We start from the raw sequence: 23,160 nt of genomic DNA on the forward strand, positions 1-23,160 counted from the left end.
TGGGCATAGAAGAAACTTCTTATAGCTTTTACTTTCATTGTGGAAAAAGCTAGCCACTGGACAAGAAATTGCCCATCCCTCAACTGCTAAAAGTATTCTGTCCAAAATGGACAAGCAGAACACAAAAGAAAGAACTGCTGATCCTTGCCAACACACTGTAGGAAGGCTCTTTAGAAAATCTTGTTTCACAGATTAGTCTGTCAGATATGCTAGACCTATAGGCCAAAGATGGATGCTCCAATGTTACAGACGAACCTTTGGTGACTGTCTAGGCAGCCAGCCATTTCTGTCATTTCTCTCATTTTTGGAAGTCACTTGTTTGCACTTCCTGTTTACTCAGTTAATATTATTTCCTTCTCAGGTCTCCAAGGGAGTTGAAGATTAGATTGTTATAGTTGTAGTTTTCCCAGTTAACAAATTCAGAATAGAAACTCACTAAAGAGGTTAAGGTGTATAAGTTTGAAAGACATAAAAATTAATATAACTTAGGATGGAAAGTGAATGAGGTACACTTTGGACTCACCAAAATAGGATAAATAATGGAGTATTTTCTCTGAATTTGTCAAATGCAAATGGACTAAACATTGCTGATATATTTATTTCCTGAATATATTGTATATAGTTATTGTACTTATTATATATGGTTTTTCTTTTATTAGTTATTATCTTCTTTTATTAATTTAGACAAAAGGGGGAAATGTGGTGATATATTATGTACCTCAATAAAGCTTGCCTGGGGATCAGAGGATGAAGCCTGCCACTATATTAAACAGAGGCCATGCAGTGGTAGCACACACCTTTAATCCTATCACGCAGGAGGCAGGGATCTGTCTGTATCTCTGTGAGTTCAAGGGCACTGGGCTACATGAGAGAAACAGAGCCAGGCAGTGGTGACACATGTCTTCAATCCTAGGAAGTAATATGGCAGGGCATAGAAAGGTATATAAGGCATGAAGAAACAGGAACTCTCTCTTGGATTGAGAATTTCTTAGTGGTAAGAACTTATGGCTGGCTTGTTCTGTTTCTCTGATCTCTCAACTTTCGCCCCAATGTCTGTCTCTAGATCTTTTTGCATTAATGAGACCTTTTAAGATTCATTTTGTAGGTATTGGATAACCAATTGGTGTGCTCTTCCATGGGGAAGACTATTTCTCTTCCTTTCAGCGTTTCTGAGTTTCCAGTGGATTTTCTTCTCTAGGGTTGAGACTTCACGGGTGTTTCTGTTTTACAGTATGCTATTTCTAGATAGCGAATTCTTCCCCCATTTTTGTTATTGTTTGCTACTGTTATAGCTGCTTAGTAAGTTTATTTTTTAAAAAAATCGTATTTCTTTTCTTCTGTTTTAAAAACAGAATCATTGGTCATTCTTTTTTATTAATTAAATTTATTCATTTACTTCACACCTGACTCAAGTTTCTCCTCCTTTCTCTCCACCCATTTCCTCTCTCCAATTCCCCTCTACTCACATCCACTCACCCTCTGTTTCTGTTCAGAAAGGGTCAGGCATGCCATAGATATCAACAAAACATGGCATATCATTTCAAGTTAGGACTAAGCTCCTCCTGTTGTGTTAACACTTGGCAAGCCCAGTATGAAGAATAGATCCTCAAAAGCCAGCCAACGCCTTTAGTACAGCCTCTGTTCCCGCTGCTAGGAGTCCCACAAGTAGACCAAGCCACACAACTTTTCACATGTAGAGGGCCTAGGTTGGCCCCATGTAGACTCCTGGGATGTTTGTCCAGACTCTGTGAGCTCCTATGGGCTCAGTTTGGTTGTTTCTTTGGGTTCCTTTGTGTAGCTAGAGTTTTCTCTCCAGGTCCCGCCAAGACCCGGCAATCTGACAACCCACTTACAAAATAATCACTCAGATGCTTATATTATTTAAACTGTTTAGCCTAATGGCTCAGGCTTCCTGCTAGATGTTCTTATATCTTAAATTAACCCATTTTTATTAATCTATACTTTGCCATGTGGCTTGTGGCTTACTGGTTCTTTACATCTCACTTGTCATGGTGGTGGCTGGCAGTGTCTCTCTGCCTCAGCCTTTTACTTCCCAGAATTTTCTTTTCTGCTTGTCCCACCTCTACTTCCTGCCTGGCTACTAGCCAATCAGTGTTTTATTTATTAACCAATCAGAGCAACACATTTGACATACAGAATATCCCAGAGCACCTTTGTGATGTTCTTGACCTTCCTGACTCATACAACCCTTCCTGCCTCTCCTTAGCAGTATTCCCTGAACTTGGCCCAATGCTTGGCTGTGGGTATCTGCATCTGTTTACCTCAGTTACTAGTTGAAGGCTCTATGATGGCAATTGGGGTAGTTAACAGTTTGCCCAAGAATTAAGTCCTTCACAAGTAGAACTCCATAAAACTAAAAATTTTGCACTTCTAAGTGAAACACAACCCTAATTAGTCTTATTAAACAAAAATCCAGAGTCAGATGTTAGGATGAAAGCTGAAAGATCAGAGAAGCAGAGCAGCAGTCACTAGAGAGTTCTTACCTCTATGAATCCTTAGAATGAATGGGGCAGATCCTGTTTCTTCTTCCCTTATATTCCTGCCTCCATCTCCTGAATCTGGGATCAAAGGGGTAAGCCTGCCATGTGTTGTAATTAAAGGAGTGCACCGTCACCACCTGGCTCTGTTTCTCTTTCAGACTGGTTCAATCTCATATAGACCAAGGTTGCCTTGAACTTCTGATCTTCCTGCTTCCTTCTCCCAAGTGCTGGGATTAAAAGTATGTGCTACCATTGTGGCCTCTATGGTTAACTAGTGGCTAGCTCTGCCCTCTGATCTCCAGGCAAGCTTTATTTGTCAGAACACAAACAAAATATCACACATCTAAGGAAATAATCATCTGGGTGGAGTGGAAGACCACAGTATGGGAGACGATCTTTACCAGCCATATAGAGGATTAATATCCCAACTATATAATTAACTAAAAAAAAAGTAAAACACATGACCCATTGAGAAAATGGACCTGCAACCTAAACAGAAAGTTTTTAAAAGAAGCAAAAAATGAATAAGAAATGTAAAAAAGTATTCATTGTCTATTACAATAAGGGAAATGCAAATTAAAATAACATTCAGATTTTATCTTACCCCAGTCATAATGGCAAAGATCAACAAAACAATCAACAAGTGTTGTAGCAGGTTTGGAAAAATGTTGATTTCCATTCACTGTATTTAGGATAGCAAACTGGTATATCCACTATGAAAAGCAGTGTGAATAATTATCAAAAAGTTAAAAACAAATGTATCATATGACCCTGGTATACCACTCCTTGATATATGTCCAAAGGACTCAACATCCTAATCTACATACTTGCTCATCCATGTTCATTGCTGTTCTATTCACAATAGTTTAGGAAGTAGAAACAACCTAAAAGTCCCTCAAGTTATGCATGAGTAATGAATATGTGGTACATATACACTACGGAATACTATTATCTGTAAAGAAAAATTAAATCATGAACTATGCATGGCAATGGATAAAACTAGAAAAATAATATTGAGTGAAGTAACCTAGACTCTGAAAGACAAATACTTCTTGTACTTTCTTATTGGAAGCTTCTAGCTACAAATCTTCTGATGAGAATATATGTTCTGGAATAACTGCAGAAACCAACAAAGTAAAATGGGATCGTGGTCAGAGTAGATGGTTGGGTAACAATAGAGTGAGGAACAATAAGGTAGAAATGATATGTTCTGGGAATTGGAAAAGAGAGGAGCTTTAATTAGGAATGGAAGAAGTAAATACAGAAGATAGAAGGAGGAGATTAAGATAACACTAAGGATGCCTGAAAATCATAAGCAATTATACTAAAAATCTACAACATATGCAATGAACTTCTGTTTGTAACACACTCAATTACAGAAAACCACAACCAAATTTAGAGTAGTGGATCCCAGTTTGAAAGCATACCTCTACAATACAATTCACAAACAAAAGGCTTAAATATCACTTTGGAAGTGAAGGGGAAGGTCAGGAAGAGTATAAGAGCTGGGGAGCAGGAAGTTTTCTATTAAACTGTGTCTCCTAGAAATGTTGGCCATCTCATCCATACATTCTCACCAGCATGAATGACTAAACTTGAGCTGAACAATCACAACAACAAAAGACCTGCTAACATCAATGAACAATGAACAGAAGCCCAGGAAGCTTCAACCCTACTCAAAGAACTTCTAGCTAGGGTCACCCTCATAGGTTCCAGGAACTTTCCATTGTATAAGGTTTCTATACTGCCCCTAGATGCTCACCCATTGCAGTTGTCTCTCCCCATACTCTCTCCTAATCCCATCTCCACCAGTCCCCAGTGTATATGGAGACTGAACCAGCCATCTCCTGTAACCAGACTAGGTTTCCAGGTTTCCAGTGGTGATACTGGGACATGAACCAGCCACAAAAGCTGCCATGTACAATCTATCCTGCCTGTAAGATGCACTGGAGGCAATCAATGGTGGCTCAGAGCATGTGGAGTTACAAAACAATGACTGGTCTAACTTGATGCCCAGGCCATGATGGGGAGATCCTGCCCTATACTGCCTAGATGGCAAGGATCCTGAAGCTAGATGGCTCAGAGAACTAAGGTAGAACTAAACGCAATGAACTACAAAAAGTGAATGGATTAGTTCCTAAAGATATTTTGCTATACTTGCAGATCAGTGTTTAGTCCAATTGTTATCAGAGAGGTTTCCTCCAGCAGTTGATGGGATGACTGGAGCAGATACAGAGATCTACCACTTGGGAAACCCTAATGAAGAGGAGGAGGAAGAATTTCAGGAGAACATGGCCCATAGAATTAACTAAGGTGGGCTCATAGGGACTCACAGAGACTGAAGCTATAACCATGGAGCCTGCATGGGTTTTCACTAGGTCCTCTGCATACATGCTGTGGTTGTTTAGCCTGGGGTTTTTGTTTGAACCCTAACAAATGGAGCGGGGGTAACATGGACTCTTTTGCCTAATTGTGGGACCTTTTTCCTCCTACTGGGTTGCCTTGTCCAGCCTTGAAATGATGGTTTATGCCTACTCTTATTGTATCTTATGCCATATTTGGTTGATATAACTGGAAGGTCTGCATTTTTCCAAGAGAAATGGAGGAACAGTGGATCTGTGGAAGAGGAGAGGTGTGGGGAGGACTGGAAGAGAAGAGAGGAGAGACTATTGTCAATTTTACTATATGAGACAAGTCAATTTTACTGTATGAATAAAATAAAAACATAAAAAAGAAAGCCAAAACAAGTTATTTACTATTCCATGTTGAGGTTTCTCTACTAATAAAATATAGTATCTTATGTGGAAAAAGTTGAACTACAGGCAACTAAGTAATTCTGAGACTGGGAGAAAAAAGTTTTCTATAGGGAACAGTCTATGAATTAGTATCTAACATCACTTGGTCATACCTATAAATTTATATATAAGTAACATTCTAAAGAACTGAACAGAATATATAACAGGACATATATACACACACATATTCATGCAACAATAATCAATTAATTTCCTGAAACTCAGAGACCAGCCCCTAGCTCTCTTCAAGCCCAGAACTCCCATCTGGACCACAGGTGAGTGCCTGGGGTTATAGTCAGAGAGGCAACCGCCCCTGGGTCCCAGCCATGGGCACCATCCTGGGAGGACCGGCCCAACTTGGCCCCAGTTTCCACCCAATCGGCGGGCCCTGTGGGAAGGCTCCCCTTTTCCAAGACTGCAGGCAGACCCTGCAGTGTCCACACCCTGCCACCACACCCATTTGTGTGAGACCCCAGGCAATTCCTGAGACTCAGAGACCAGCCCCCAGCTCCCATCAGCCCCAGAACTCCAATCTGGACCAGAGACACCATCTGGTGGACACTACAACCTCAACGCCTTGCCCCCACACAAATCTGCAGGAGACCCCAGCCACTTCCAGACATTTAGAGACCAGTATCCAGCATTCTGTCTTGCCCCAGAACTCCCATCTGGACCAGAGAGCCCCCAGCTACCATCTGCCCCAAAACTCCCATCTGGACCAGAGCTTCCATCCTGTCCCAGAACTCCCATCTGGACAAGAGGAGCTCCCATCTGGACAAGTTAAGTAGACCCCAGGGACTTCCTGATATTCAGAGTCCAGCCCCCCAGCTCCTAGCCAGCCAGCACTCTAATCTGGACCAGAGCTCCCATATGGCCCAGAGCTTAGATCTGGACCAGAGAGAGGCTCCCTAAATCTGTCAGCTCTGCCTGGACCAAGTGCACTGATAAGACCAAGAACGAACACACAAGGAGATGGGCAGACATCAAGGCAGAAGTACATACAACAAAATAAAGAGTAATACAGCATAACCAGAACCTAGCCCTTCTCTAACAGCTATACCTGAACATCACAGAATGGAAGAAGAAGAAGAAAAAACCTTATAAGTAACATCATGAAGAGACTAGAGCCTTATATAGAAGAAATCAAAAATAAAGTGGAGGAACAGACAAACAAAAAATGGGAAGAACTCTATAAAAAACTAGAGGAAAGGACAAATAAAGCAGAAGGAAACAATAAGTCCCTGAAAGAAAATCATGAAAAGGCAACAAAAGAGACAAGGGGAACAGTCCAAGACCTGAAGAGGGAAATAGAAAAAATGAAGAAGACACTAGCAGAAGGAATGCTGGAAATAGAAATTCTGAGTAAATGAACAGGAACTTCAGATGCAGATGCAAGTAAAATCAACAGAATGCAAGAGATGGAAGAGAGGATCTCTGGTGTTGAAGGTACTTTAGAAGAAATAGATTCATCAGTCAAAGAAAACATTAAAACCAACAAAGTCATGACTCAAAATGTCCAAGAAATTTGGGGCACCATGAAAAAACCAAACCTATGAATAATAGTGATAGAGGAAGGAGAAGAATACCAACTCAAAGACACAGAAAATATATTTAACAAGATCATAGAAGAACACTTTCCCAACTTAAAGAAGGAAATGCCTATGAAGATACAAGAAGCCTATAGAACACCAAACAGACTAGACCCCCAAAATAGTCCTCTCACCAAAAATAATTATTAAACAACTAAACATACACAATAAAGAAAGAATATTAAGGGCAGTAAAGGAAAAAGGCCAAGTGACTTCTAAAGGCAAACCCATCAGAATAACACCCGATTTCTCAATGGACACTTTGAAAGCCAGAAGGACCTGGAAATATATAATGCAGACAATAAGAGACCATTGATGCCAGCCTAGACTAATATACACAGCGAAACTTTCAATCAACATAGATGGAGTGAACAAGACCTTCCAAGACAAAACCAGATTTAAACAATACTTATCCACAAACCCAAACCTACAAAAAGCACTAGAAGGAAAATTCCAAACTAAGGAAGTCAGATACACCCTCGAAACACAGGCAATAGATAACACCACAGCAGTAAACCCCAAGGAAGAGAAGTACACACACACTACCACCAAAAAATTTTCTGGATAGGTACTCCATACCAAAGTTAAATCAAAACCAGAAAAACTAAATAGACCAATAACCCCTAAGGAAATAGAAACGGTCATTAAAAGTCTCCCAATAAAAAAAAAGCCCAGGACCTGATGTTTTTCAACACAGAATTCTACAAGCTTTTCAAATAAGAGCTAATACCAATACTCTTCAAATTATTCTACACCATAGAAACAGAAGGAACATTATCAAATTCTTTTTATGAAGCTACAGTTACCCTGATACTCAAACCACACAATGATGCAACAAAGAAAGAGAATTACAGAGCAATTTCCCTCATGAACATTGATGCAAAAATACTCAATAAAATAATGGCTAACCAAATCCAGGAACACATAAAAAAATTATCCACCAAGACCAAGTAGGCTTCATCCCAGGCATGCAAGGATGGTTCAACATATGAAAATCTGTCAATGTAATACACCATATAAATAAACTCAAAGAAAAAAAAACCACATGATCATCTCATTGGATGCTGGAAAAGCCTTTGACAAAATCTAACACCCCTTCATGATAAAGGTTCTAGAGAGATGAGGAATACAAGGAACATGCCTAAACATAATAAAAGCAATTTATTGCAAGCCGACAGCCAACATCAAATTAAATGGAGAGAAACTCAAAACGATTCCACTAAAATCAGGAACAAAACAAAGCTGTCCACTCTCCTCATACTTAGTCAATATAGTACTTGAAGTTCTAGTTAGAACAATAAGACAGCAAAAGGAGATCAAGGGATTACAAATTTGAAAGAAAGAAGTAAAACTTTCATTATTTGCAGACAATATGATCATATACATAAGTGACCCCAAAAATTCTCCCAGTGAACTCTTACAGCTCCTTACTCCTTCAGTAAGATGGCAGGATACAAGATTAACTCAAAAAATCAGTAGCCCTCCTATATACAAATGAAAAAGGGGCTGAGCAAGAAATCAAAGAAACACCACCCTTTACAATAGCCACAAGTAATATAAAATACCTTGGGATAACTCTAACTAAGCAAATGAAAGACCTGTATGATAAGAACTTTAAGTCTCTGAAGAAAGAAGTCAAAGAAGATATCAGAAAATGGAACGATCTCACATGCTCATGGATGGGTAGAATCAGCATAGTAAAAATGGCAATCTTACCAAAAGCAATCTACAGATTCAATGCAATCTCCATCAAAATACCAACACAATTCTTCACAGACTAGGAAAGAATAATACTTAACTCTCTGTGGAAAAACAAAAACCTAGGACAGCTAAAAGAATCCTGTATAATAAAGTAACCTCCAGAGGCATCATGATCCCTCACCTCAAGCTCTACTATAGAGCTACCATAATAAAAACAGCTTGGTACTGGCATAAAATCCAACATATGGACCAATGGAATCTTATTGAAGACCCTGACATTAATCCACACACCTATGAACATATGAATTTTGACAAAGAAGCCAAAACTGTACCATGGAAAAAAGAAAGCATCTTCAACAAATGGTGTTGGCATAACTGGATGTCAACATGCAGAAGACTGAAAATAGATCCATATCTGTCACCATGCACAAAACTCAAGTCCAAGTGGATCAAAGACCCCAACATAAATCCAGTTACATTGAACTTGATAGAAGAGAAAGTAGGAAGTAGTCTGGAGCGAATTGGTACAGGAGACCACTTCCTAAATATAACACCAGTAGCATAGACACTGACAGCAACAATTAATAAATGGGAACCCGTGAAACTGACAAGCCTTTGTAGAGCAAAGGACATGGTCAATAAAACCAAATGACAGTCTACAGAATGGGAAAAGATCTTCATTAACCCCATATCTGACAGAGGGCTGATCTCCAAAATATATAAAAAACTCAAAAAGCTAGACATAAAAATACTGAATAATCAAATTAAAAAATGTGCTACAGAACCTAACAGAGAATTTTCAATAGAAGAAACTCAAATGGCTGAAAGGCATTTAAGGAATTGCTCAACATCCTTAGTGTTCAGGGGAATGCAAATCAAAATAACTCTGAGATACCATCTTAGACCCGTCAGAATGGCTAAGATCAAAAACACTGAAGACAGCTTATGTTGGAGAGGATGTGGAGCAAGGGGAACACTCCTCCACTGTTGGTGGGAATGCAAACTTGTACAGCCACTCTGGAAATCCATATGGTGGTTTCTCAGAAAATTGGGAATAAGTCTTCCTCAAGACCCAGTCATACTACTCTTGGGCATATACCCAAGGAATGCTCAATCTTACCACAAGGACACATGCTCAACTATGTTCATATCAGCATTATTCATAATAGCAACAATCTGGAAACAACCTAGATGCCCCTCAACTGAAGAATGGATAAAGAAAATATGTCACATATACACAATGGAGTACTACTCGGCAGTAAAAAACAATGATATCATGAAACTTGCAGGAAAATGGATGGAACTAGAAAATATCATCTTGAGTGGGGTAAGCCAGACTCAAAAGGACAAACATAGTATGTACTCACTCATAAGTGGATACTAAATGTGAGGGAAGGTTTGGCCAGACTGCAACCCCTAACTTCAGAGAGGCTAACTAACAGGGAAGGACCCTAGGAGGGACACAAGGATGATCCTGTGAAGGAGAAGTAGATGAGATCTACATGAGTGTACTAGGTTTGTTTGTGGGGTGGCAGAGGTCGAGGAGTGGGGGATGAGAACAGGGAAACGGGAGGGTCAAGCTGGAACAGGGACAGAGTGGGAAGGCAGGGAGGAAGATACCATAATAGATGATGACATCATGGGGATAGGAAGAGGCAGGGTGCTAGGGAGACTCTTAGGAATCCATAAGGTTGACCCCATCTTTGTCTGCTGGCAATGGTCCAGAGGGTGCCTGGACTGGTTTACTCTGGTGACCAGCCTAGCAAATAACCTAGCTGTCATCATAGAGCCTTTGTCCAGTGACTGATGGAGGCAGATACAGAGATCCATGGTCAGGCAACAGGTTGAGCTCTGGGAATCCAATCGATGAGAGAGAGAGGAAAGATACTGCAGGTGAGAAACATTGTGATCATGGTTACAGACGATGGTTGTTTGGCTCAAACTGTTTGGGGCCACCCAGGTAGGGGGATCGGGATCTGTCCCTGGTTTATGGGCAGGCTTCTGGAACCCGGTGCCTCTGGTGTGACACCTTGCACAGCCTTGGTGCAGTGGGAAGGGGCTTAGACTTGCCTAGGCCCAGTTTGCTGGGCTCTGCTGACTCCCCATGGAGGACCTCTATTTGGGGCATGTGGGGATGTGGGGTGGCTTGGGAAAGAGGGCTAGGGAGTGGGAGGATAGAGGAGAGGGGATCTGTGGATAGTATGTGAGGTGAGTAGAAAATGTCTTAATAAAGAAAAATGAAAAAAACCAAAACAACAACAAAATAACACCAAATGGATTGGCAGGTTGTACTTATATATTTAAGTATTTACATATATGTAACAAAAACAATTAAAAAGAGGCCACAAATTTGAGAGCGATAAAGGATTGCCCATGGGAGTGGTTGGAGGTTGAGAAAAGGGACAAGAAAGAATGATATAGTTATATTTAATTTAAAAATCCTCTGATCAATTAAATTCATTAATTTTTATCCCCATGGTTGTTTTAATTGCTGCTTTCCCAGAAAGTAGAACCAGGAATTGCTGACTATTTCAGAGGAGAAGTTTTCACAGCTGCAAACTATATGCAAACCTCCATAGACCTACATGGAAGAGTCTACATGACATTAGTTTAAAAAGAACTCACTATATGTCATGCTTTATTATTATTCCCTGATGTGGATGAGAAACATGTTAATATCCACAGGGCATCTTACTTCATGATTTGCTATAAGCTTTCAACCATGGTCAAGAAAAACACTCAGAGACCAAACGGGAATCTCAAGGATAAAGATTTTAAATAGCAGTCTTTTTGTGAGATGGTTTATAGACTTCTATATGTTGTTTTATAGACATAATCTCAGTTATGTGAGAGTTATAATCTTCCATTTTTTAGATAAGCAAGTCATAAGTGAATCCTCCAGAAGACTTAAGAATTCATGGTAGGTTCAGAAATTGATCAATATTAATATTTTCTTGCATTGCCTTTGAGAATCTGGAACCTATTGACTACAAACTGAGGGGAAGCCTTATAACAGGATTTATGTGATATTACACTGTGATTTTTGTGGCTTCAGGCAAATAGTCTTCATTGAACTTTTTTTCCTTCAATAAACAGGTGAGATTCTATATGTCTTCAGGGTTGTTACTGAGAGATGTGATTAACACAGAAGCAGGTACTTATGGTAAAAAGAGAAAGACAATTGCAGTTGTTTTCTCAAAACCTTGGGCGAGTTTGGGTAACAAGTACAAACCTGTACATCATAAGGAGTTTTCTGAACTTTGTGAAATATGCTTATGTTTAAAAAAAATTCTACACTCAAAATAAACACAAAGAACTCTAATTGATTAGTTGCTTACTTTATCATAGTCATCTTCCATTAGAAACACACACACACACACACACACACACACACACACACACACACACACACACACAAACATCTGGAAAAGTGAATGAGATAATCATTTAACATGCAATGGTCCTCAGTGAGTTAACATGTTGTGAACTTCATTTTAGCCTTTCCCATAGAATTTGGTGTTCCTCCCTGCTGCTTGTCTGCATACATTGAAGATGTGATTCAAAGTATGCATGTATGAAGACAATGCAAGTGAAGCGTGCTTTTTGAGTTTTTCTCCGTTCTTGCTATAATTGCTTTAGAACAGCAGAAACATATCAAACCCTCATTTTACTAAATGAAAAAGTAAAAAAAAATTACTTCTGCCTACATAGGCACATAGACATATGTAAAACCCTTATTTTTTGTGAAACATACATTAAAAGTAATCATGGCTGTTAAGGTTGATACATATGGTATCTTTATGTGTCATCCTCATGAAATGAAGTTGCTAAAAGTTAATGAGAAATATAGTGAAGAACACATAATAATTAGTACCCGATGCATACCCTTCCAATGGCTGAATTTTAACCCACTGAGCAATCTCCCATATCCACCAAAGGTAAGAGTTAAAAATTTTCAGGTAATATTATGTAAAAATAGATTCAAATAAAAAAATCATTGAACTTTCCATTATAATAGATATATGAGCTTAAGGAAACCCCTATGTTTGAACTTTTTAACCATTTGTCTTGCTGATATGTCCATGCAATGACAATAATAACACAGAGAATGAATGAGTTTTATGATGAACAAATTCTTTTACACAAACTAAAATATGATTTCAAGGAAGAATACTTGAGAATGGATAGTTTACAAAACTCATATCCTTTGAGTAAGAAAAGAATGAGAACTGGGGGAAGGCACAGGGAATCTAAGTAGCCCTACAATAGGGAGAAAGATAAGTCAGGGAGAGAAATTAGAAGTTGAAAATTACTCCCAGACTGAAACTGTATATGTCAGTGTCCACTTTGACCAAACCAGTATAAAGGCCATTGTCTCAGTATAATTACAACATGATAGCAAGCATCAGGCTGTGCTTGCCATGCAGAATTGTTTTGTCTCCCCTTTATCATCTTATTTAATTCTCACAGTTATGTCTCAAAATAGGCTTCATTACTTCTTTTTGCAGAAGGAGATGTAATGTTCAGAGGAGTGAGGTTAGGACTGAGGGGTCAAATAGTAAGTCTCTTATGCGTTTCTTCTAGAATCTAGGTTCCAAATCTGCTAAGTCTTATGGTGTGCTATTCTTTCACTCAGAATTTCTTTTCATGATGAAAATGCTCCCACCCCACTCACCCCAGCACATCTACTCTTCATACAAGTGTGTTATTTACATTCAAGATTTAAACCCTTTTATATCTTAATAAAATTTGATGCTTTTAATAAAGTCTGTCCCATTTTGCAGGCATATGCAGATGCACAGGCAGTAATTAAGGATGATTTTTGCATGAGAGGTAAAAACACAACACAGAGTTTGTTAGTTTCCTGATGATACTTTTATAATGGAAATAAAAAGCATTTCCCCCGCATGAACTTTGTTTTAGGGTTTATTTAACCTCCAGTGATAGTCTGCTAGTAAACACTATAAAAACTGTCATGAAATCAATAACTGAGTTGATCAAAACATACTCCAAAGTATATTTAAACCAACGTAGACATATGGTAACAGTAAATTGGTTTAAATTCAGTGCACATCAGGATAAGAATATTAAGAACTGGGTGGTGGTGGCGCACACCTTTAATCCCAGCACTTGGGAGGCAGAGGCAGGTGGATCTCTGTGAGTTTAAGGCCTGCCTGTGCTACAGAATGAGTTCCAGGAAAGGCACAAAGCTACACAGAGGAACCATGTCTCAAAAAACCAAAAAAAAAAAAAAAATTAAGAATGACATCGTTGGGTGGCAGTGGTGCATGCCTTTAATCCCAGCACTCGGGAGGCAGAGCCAGGTGGATCTCTGTGAGTTCAAGGCCAGCCTGGTCTACAGAGGCACCAGTACAGGCACCAAAACTACATAGAAAAACCCTGTCTCGAAAAACAAACAAACAAACAAAACAAACCAACCAACCAAACAAAAACCCAACCAAAACAAAACAGAAAAGAAAGAAAGAAAGAAAGAAAGAAAGAAAGAAAGAAAGAAAGAAAGAAAGAAAGGAAAGAAAGAGAGAAAGACTGAAAGAATACCATCAAACATGTAGTGGAAATCAGTGGCATTGAACCAGACTAATGACTCTTTGTAATGAACACTTGCAAATAGATATGTATTGACAAATGGGTATATGGTATGATTTATTGGGTCACACGGCAGCTTCCATGACAGAATTTTTAATTCATTCCCTTTTTTTCAAATTGTTTCTCATTTTATTTCCTTCCCTTTTATCTTCTGAATTTTGTTTTATGGGGGGGAGGTTTCCAGGGGCAGAGAGTGGATGTGAAGGAACAGGGAATGAATGGAATCAAGACACATGATGTGAAAAACTCATAAAATAAATAAATTTAAAAAATGAGAAACCACTGTGATTTTTCATGTATGCACCAAAGGCAATCCCATTTGTCCTTATCAATGGGATTTGGATGTTTCAGCTATAGGGGACAGGGAGCTGGTAATATGATACTGGAACAACATTGGTGTAATGTGAACACAGAATGACCTCAGTCAGCAGAGGCTGGTATACACAAGGAAAAAGAGTTCCCTAAAGCCTGTGGAGTGACCATGCTTCTTATAGACCCCTAACTTCTTAGTGAGACTGATTTAAGACTTATAGAACCATGGTTGTTGTAAGCCTCTTATTTGCAGTAACTTGTTAGATCCACAATAGGCACACTAGAAACCCCTCACCAGCTCCTTCTCTGTCAGAGTTTTATGATTTTACTAGACTTTGAAAGAATTCACATGTGAAACTACTTGTTCCTGTAACTTTCTTTTGTAGCAATCACTCTTTAGTCAATCTCACTGCTAGTCAAACATGCATTCCAATTGCATCTTACTCCACAGTCAGTTTTAGTACTGTCATTTCTCAGGAATTAGCATTTCTTAGTGTTCTCCAAAATTTAGTTATTCATAAAAGTGCTATTGTTATTCTCTAATATGTAAGGTTTTCCCTCACCTTATTTTGTAATTTTAGTTTTTGTGCTTTTTTCCTTTTTTTCTATAGCCAGTCTACAAAATTACACCATTTAGAGTGATCTTTCCATTAAAATCACCTGTCTAGTTGTCAGTTTTCCATATTCCATAAATTTTAACTCAGTTTTAATATGTATCCCTTCCAATATTTTTCTTTAAGGTTTAATATTGATCTATTCTTATGATATCATTCTTATTACATACACACATACACACACATACATTCTCTCTCTCTCTCTCTCTCTCTCTCTCACTCTCTAGTCTCTCATTTCTTGTGACCATCACTTTTGCTGCCTAGCAAAAATTTTTAGATATGCCTTTTGATTTTTCTGTTTCAAAGTACTTTATAGTTTCTCCTTTACCCTAGATTGTAGTATGCCCTTTACATAAGTGAATATTTAATTTTCCTAATTATTTTCTATTTTATTTGTGTTGTGGTTGACAAAGTTGTCTCCTATAATCACTAACATTTATAATTTGTTAAGACTAGTTGTATCTGAGTAAACTTATTTTTGTGACTGTGTTTTACTATGTAGCACTGGCTGAATCGAAGCTTGCTATGTATACCGAGTTGGTTTTGAAGTAAAACTCACATAAATCTACGTGCCTCTGCTTCCCAAGTGCTGGGATTAAATCCTGTGTCACAATGTCCAGCTTCTTATATACTTTTCATCTTATGGGAATGTTTACATGCAACTCAAAATATCAACTGTTTTAAGAAGCATAGTCTATGTCTGATTAAGGTTGTAGAATTATGACAATTTTTTATACCTTCTAAATATTCTGTTCATTACTTTTGTGTTTGTTACTTTTTTTGTTGTGAAATCTTGTGGTTTCCATCTCATCTATGCATTAATTTTCTTACAATTTGTATGTTATTTTTACAAAAAAATAATGAATTATACGTGTGCATATATATGCATGCATTTATATATGTGTGTACATGTGTGTATTGTATGTTCATATGTATGTGTAATATACATATATTTCAACACAGCAAAAGACACAGATAGACTGACAGAGACAAAGGAAGACAGAGACAGATAGAGAGACAATACGAAAACACAAGGGAAGAAGAGATTTATTGTTAGGAAATGACTCATGTACTAAGTAATGTTGGTCAGTAGACAAAGGCATCTTGTTCCAGCCTGAAGGTCATAAAGATACAGGAAGTGCTCCAAAAGAATTGAAGATGCAATCATTTCAAAAGCAGTCTTTTGGCAAACTACCTCTTACTCAGGGAGACTAAGATTTATTTTTTAAGACTTCTATTGTTTGAGTGATCCTCATTCATAATATAAAGAGTGATCCATAACAAACCAAATGACTCAATGATTATATCATCCTCAAATAAGTAGCAAGTCTTCACATAGGCATACTTCACTACAAATCTTCCCTGTGTTAACTAGATCTTATTAAATAACTATTTAAAACTTACTTAATTTTCAAATAAAGATATCTGTTAACCTGACATAATTGTTCTGATCACAGCCAAAAGCATACCATTTTTTCCCCTCACCATTGTATGTAGACACTGATGATTTTTTATACTTATTCTTTAAAAATATCTATTTCATATTTAAATTAATTTTTAAAGAATTTATACATGAATATTGTATTTACATAATTTAAGCACTAGTTCATTCCCCTCTAAAATCCTCTAGTATCATCCAATCCCTCTCAAATTCATAATGTTTTAAATTTTAATTATTGTTATTACACACACAGACAAACACACACACAGACACACTACTGAACTTATTGCTATTCTATTTACATACCTCTAATACCAAAGACTAAAATCAAAGTAAATAAGTAAAACAAAAATAAAACAAAATATTGAAATAAAACAAAATAAAATAAAAAGTAAAAACCAAACCAAAACAAAACCCATAAACCAAAAAACAAAACAAAACAAAACAAAACAAAAAAAAACTCCACTGAGCTCATTTTGTGTTGGTCAACTACTCCTGGGCATGGGACCTGCCTTGGAGTTGGTTGATGTATCTAGTGAGACTGCACTGTAGAAAACTGATTTTCCTTTTGCAAGCAGATCTCAATTGCAGATGGCTTCTTGGTTAGGGCATGAACCCTCTGTCTACTTCCCCTTCTCAGTGTAGGGACCCTGTCTGTCTTGACGCTGTGCAGAATGTCATTGGGAGTTATTTCATTGCTATATAATAATATTATATAGTATAATAGTATTAGGGTTTTCCCTAAGCTCATGACCTTTATGGTCTTAGGTTCCTGTCCATTTTAGAAGTATTATTTATTTATTTGTTTGTTTGTTTGTTTTCCCTCATATAATACATCCCAATCACAGCCTTTCCTACCTCCACTTCTCCCAGTACCCCACCTCTGACCTTCACTTTCTCCCAGATCTATTGCACCTCCATTGCCATTTAGAAAAGAAGAGTCCTCTCATGGACATCAAACAAACACAGCATAATAAGATCCATCAGACTAGGCACAAATCCTCAAGGCTGGGTGAGGCAGCTGAGTAAGAGGAAAAGAGTCGCAAGAGCAGGCAAAAGACATCCCCATTTCCACTGTTTGGTATCGGACTAAAATATTTCAAATCATGGAGGTTGTTTCATTGCTCAGCTCATGAAACTATACTCAGACAGTATCTGTCATTTGGGTAAAATTCTGAAGTGGGCAATTTAGGTAGCATATAGGAATTGATTCTACTGCTTATAGAATATATAATTCTACAAAAGAGAAAAATATCTCACTAGAATAGAGGTGATTGATATCTCTATCTTCATAAAGAAGCTTCAACATATCCATTCTAATTTTTAGGGTCCTATTTCTCCACAATCAATGCTGTAACTTCTATAGTAGGAACACACTGGGCATTCCAATTGCAGTTTTAGGCAGTCACTCATGTCATTGGCCAATTCAGCAAAATTGACACCATCAGTACAGAACATAAGGATCTCTCTCAGAAGAAACTTAGAAGCTTTGATATCATTGGTCCATGGCTCATGCTTGTAACTCCAACCTCTAAGATCATCCTTTCTCTTTCACCTTTGTCAGCAACAGTAGGAGATAAACTGCAAACTTTATTATACAAAAGTGTTTGGGAATCACATACAGATAGCACTTACTTCTTGATGGACTTTAATCTTTAAGAAGAAATAAACAACTTCTCCATTTGGATGCTTTTGGTCATGTTCATTATTAGAGTCTGATAAAAATAAAATTAGATAGAATAGACATTGGTACCAGGTTTAGGGGTTATTGCTGTGGTAGCAATGTGGCATGACCACTGCATTTTGCAGTGGATTGCAGAGGACTTTGAAAGTTTTAGCAGGAAAAACTGTTGAGTTCTTGTTGCTTGAAGACTGGTCAATCATAGCTTGGAGAATAAGAGTTTGAGAGAAGACCATACCAGGCTGCAACTCAGGCAGATGATTTTCACTATCCTTCTTGTCCTCTATTACAGTATTTCCAATCTGTTAATCTGTCCCAATAGGAACCTGTTTACATAATATCCCCCACTACTTCCATTTACTGGGGAATTAGCCTTTTGGTACAAACCCAGATAAACTTTTTTTCTCAGGTTCTCTCAATCTTCCCATCTATATTTCTTTGTGTTAACTGAAGATCACCAAACTACTTTCCATCAGGGACCCCTTGTGGGCATATTGGACTAGGACTCAGGAAATTCATACTAACCTCTTTGTTCTAAGTTAAATTCTTAGGAACCTCTTCTAAAATCACAACACACTATTAGCCAATGGCCATATCAGAGATACAACAGATGACAATTGAAGTTCAGATGTCAGTACACCTGAGGAATATCTCTATGATGGATATGTCTTGTTCAAGCAAGGCTTAAGAGAATATAGACTCCAGAATGTCTTTTGCTTCTGCTGTACCTTTGGTATGGACTGATCTCCAAAATATATAAAGAATTCAAGAAACTAGACATTAAAATACCAAACAATCCAATTAAAAATGGGCTACAGAGCTAAACAGAGAATTCTCAACAGAAGAATCTCAAATGGTTGAAAGACATTTAAGGAATTGCTCAACATCCTTAGTCATCAGAGAAATGCAAATCAAAAGTATAGTGATATTTTATTTGTATTGAAATGTGATTTTATTTGTATGTCAATAAAGTTGCCTTGAGGTCAGAGCAAGCCAGAGCAGAAGCCGAGCAGTAGTGGGGCACGCCCTTAATCCCAGCACTTGGGAGGCAGAGCTAGGCGGATCTCTGTGTGTTCAAGGACATAGCCAGCATAGCAGACACACGCCTTTAATTTCAATACCAACCATAGAAGACCTGGAGGTCTGTACAAACAGGCAGTGATGAGGAGGTCATGTGGCTGGGTTACAACCAATGAGGGAGGAGAACAGAAAGTCTTTAAATAGACAGGACGCACAGAAGTAGGTCTCTTGCGGAGAGGAGGAACCGCAGAAGCAGTGAAGGGTAAGGTTTTCTGCTTTGGCTCTGACCTCGTGGTTTTTAACTCTGCAACTGGCTCTGTGTTTCTTATTTAACAAGCAGGATACATCTACACAAAAGGACTCTGAGATACCTTCTTAGACTTGTCAGAATGGCTAAGATCAAAAACACTGAGGACAGTTTATGTTGGAAAGGATGTGGAACAAGGGGAATACTCCTCCACTATTGGTGGGAGCACAAAGTTGTATAGCCAGTTTGGAAATCAGTATGGTGACTACTCAGAAAGTTGGGGATCAATCTACCTCAAGACCCAGCTATACTACTCTTGAGCGCATGGCCAAGGAATACTCAGTCATACCATGGGGATACTTGCTCAATTATGTTCATAGCAGTGTTATTCATAATAGTCAGAATGTGTAAACAACCTAGATGTCCCTCAACTGAAGAATGGATAAAGAAAATGTGGTACATTATACACAATGGAGTACTACTCAGCAGTAAAAAACAATGACATCATGAAATTTGCAGGCAAATGGATGGAACTAAAAAATATCTTCCTGAGTGAGGTAACCAAGACTCAGGAAGACAAACATGGTATATACTCACTCATAAGTGGATACTAGATGTAAAGCAAAGGATGAACAGACTACAACTCACAGTTTTAAAGAAGCTAGCTAACAATGAGGACCCTAAGAGAGACATATGGATCACCCTTGGAAGGGAAAATAGATGAAGTCTCCATGAATAAACTGGGGATGAGGGAGGCAATAGAAGGGAGGGGATGGGGGATGAGATTGTGAGAGAATGGGGTGGTTGAGCTGGAACAGGAGTGGAGTGGAGCAACAATGAAAGAGATACCATGATAGAAGGAGACAGCATGGGGATAGGGAGAAACTGGGTGCTAGGGAGGTTTACAGGAACCCACAAGGATGACCCATGCTTAGACTACTAGCAATAGTGGAGAGGATGCCTGAACTGGCTTACCCCAGTAATCAGATTGGTAAATACCCTACCTGTCATCATAAAGTCTTCATCCAGTAACTGATGGAAGCAGATGCAGAGAATCACAGCCAAGTAGTAGGCAGAGCACCAGGAGTCCAACCAAAGAAAGAGAAGAGGGATTCTATGAGCAAGAGGCATCATGATCATGATGAGAAAATCTACAGAGACAACCAAACCAAGCTAGTGGCAACTCATGAACTTTAGACCAAGAGCATGGAGCCTCCATGGAACTGGACTAGACCTTCTGCATAAGTGAGACAGTTGTGTTCCTTGATCTGTTTAAGGGGTTCCTTGACAGTAGGATCAGGATCTATCCCTGGTGCATGAACTGGCTTTCTGGAGCACATTACCTATGGTTAGACATCTTGCACAGCCTTGATGTAGGGGGTGGGGCTTGGAACTGTCTCAACTGAATGTACCAGGATCTGCTGACTCCCCATGGGAGGTCTTACCTTGTTGGAGGAGGGAATGGGGAGTGGGTTAGTGGGAAAGGCTGGGGGAGGGGCAGGATGAGGGAAGAGAGGGGAATCTGTGGTTGGTATGTAAAATGAATAAAAAATTTCTTAATAAAAATATATTATGTATATTGTGTGGGGAGTCTCCCACTGCCTTATTGTATGTGTTTATCTCAAGAATACATCTCATCTACATATTTATCTGTGGATTGTCAAGAAGATGCTGTATATTTTTGACAGTCAGGGCCTGTTGAGTTTTACTAAAAAGCTGCTTTAATCACAGCTTAGATTTATAATTTAGGAAAACACTTTAATCCAGACTGGCTCAAATTCCTTTAATCTTTATGCTGAGAATTGCAGTTACAGGTTTCTTGTACATCATTAGGTGAAACAAATCTTCTAAAGAGCTTTAGATTAGGCCAGGTGCCTTGCTATCACAAGGACACACAGCTGAGCTGCCTGGCTAGGGTTGTAAATACAAATAGAGCTCAATTACTACTAGCTGGCAAATGAAAAACTTCTTACACTTATTACTGACTTCAACTTGTGAAAATAAATTCTGACTAGTTAAGGCTACAGAAGATAACTTGACTCTCTAGGTCCAAATGAGGGCTGCAGATGTTCTTGAATAATTGAAACTCTTATATTTCCTGAAATAATTGGTTGGGATATATAAACTGAAAAAACGCATGAGAGGAGAGAGGAATGACAAAGAACAACATGAGTATAATAGCACGCCAGGAGCCAACATGAGAAAATAGGCACAATTCAGCTTGAGAAAATAAAGCTACCATCAGAATATGTGAGTTCCTTTCCTAAAACCCTCAGACAGAAAAAGTTTCTAAAGCCTTAGTTCTCTGAGGAATTCTCTTTACAACTCCACAGCAGCCTTGGAAGCTGATCTTACAGGCTTCAATAACAACATGATTCACTGGAGCCGCAACCTCTTTCTGTGGATCCAAGGTCCTCCTAGTCATTTCACCCTTGTCTGTCCAGACTTACTCTTTATCTTACTGCAGCCTATATGCATGTAGAAGCCCCTTCTCTCACCACAAATCTGCTCCCTGAGAACCCTGCCTCTTTGTAGAGACCAGATACTCCTACCTCTTTCTCACAGTCTCAATCTTTCCTCCTAGTCCAAGGCTATTCCTTCTTGCTACCAAAGAACCTGCAGAAATCTGCTGTACCAGGGACTCCATAGCCCCCTCATTTGTCTAGGATCCAAAGTGGATAACATCAACCAAAAAACTGTAGCTGAAAGTTTCCTGTGTCCTGCCTGGCCTGTGATTGGGACAAATCTCTCACCCACAGTCCCACAGCCTTTTATAAAATAAGCACACAGAGGCTTAATATTATTTATAACTGCTCAGCTATTAGTTCAGGCTTATTACTGACTAGCTCTTACACTTAAGTTAACCAATAATTCTTATCTATGTCTAGCCACGTGGCTTGGTAACTTTTCTCAGTTCTGCCTTGTTATCTTGCTTCCTCTGTGTCTGGCTGGTGACTCCTCACTCAGCCTTCCTCTTCCCAGAATTCCTCTTGTCTGCTTAGCTTGCCTATACTTCCTGCCTGGTTACTGGCCAATCAGCTTTCTTTTTTACCATCAAAGCAACACATATTCACAAAATACAGAATGATATCACCCATCAAAAATCAGTATTTCCACTACAGACAAGACCAGATATCAATATAAGGAAACACTTCAGACACCATAATTCCATATTGCTTGACCTTAGCAAATAAAAAACCAAAGACAAAAGAGAATAGCAACAAATCTAAAGTAAATAAAACAAAAACTAAAACATGAATATGCAAGACAATATCTCTGCCATAGAACTCACTAACATTATTGTTGTAGACCCTGAGAAATGCAATATAGCTGAAACACAAGACAAGGACTCTGAAATGTCAATAATGAAGGCCATGATAACACAAAGAAACAGTTGAATGCAATAACAAAAACAGTTAATAAACATAAATAATAACATAAAAGTAGAAATAGAATCATTAAAGAAAACCCAGCCTAAGAAAAACAGGAAATGAAATATTTACCATATCAAATAAAAAACTCAGAGGTGTGCCTCACCAATATATCACAAGAGATGCAAGAACAAATCTCAGATGTTGAAGACAAAAGAGAATAAAGACATATCTCACTCAAAGAAAATGTTAAATCAAAAGGAATCCAGGTCCAAAATATC

This window comes from Onychomys torridus, chromosome 1, assembly GCF_903995425.1.
Source record: "Onychomys torridus chromosome 1, mOncTor1.1, whole genome shotgun sequence".
Classification (NCBI taxonomy): domain Eukaryota; kingdom Metazoa; phylum Chordata; class Mammalia; order Rodentia; family Cricetidae; genus Onychomys; species Onychomys torridus.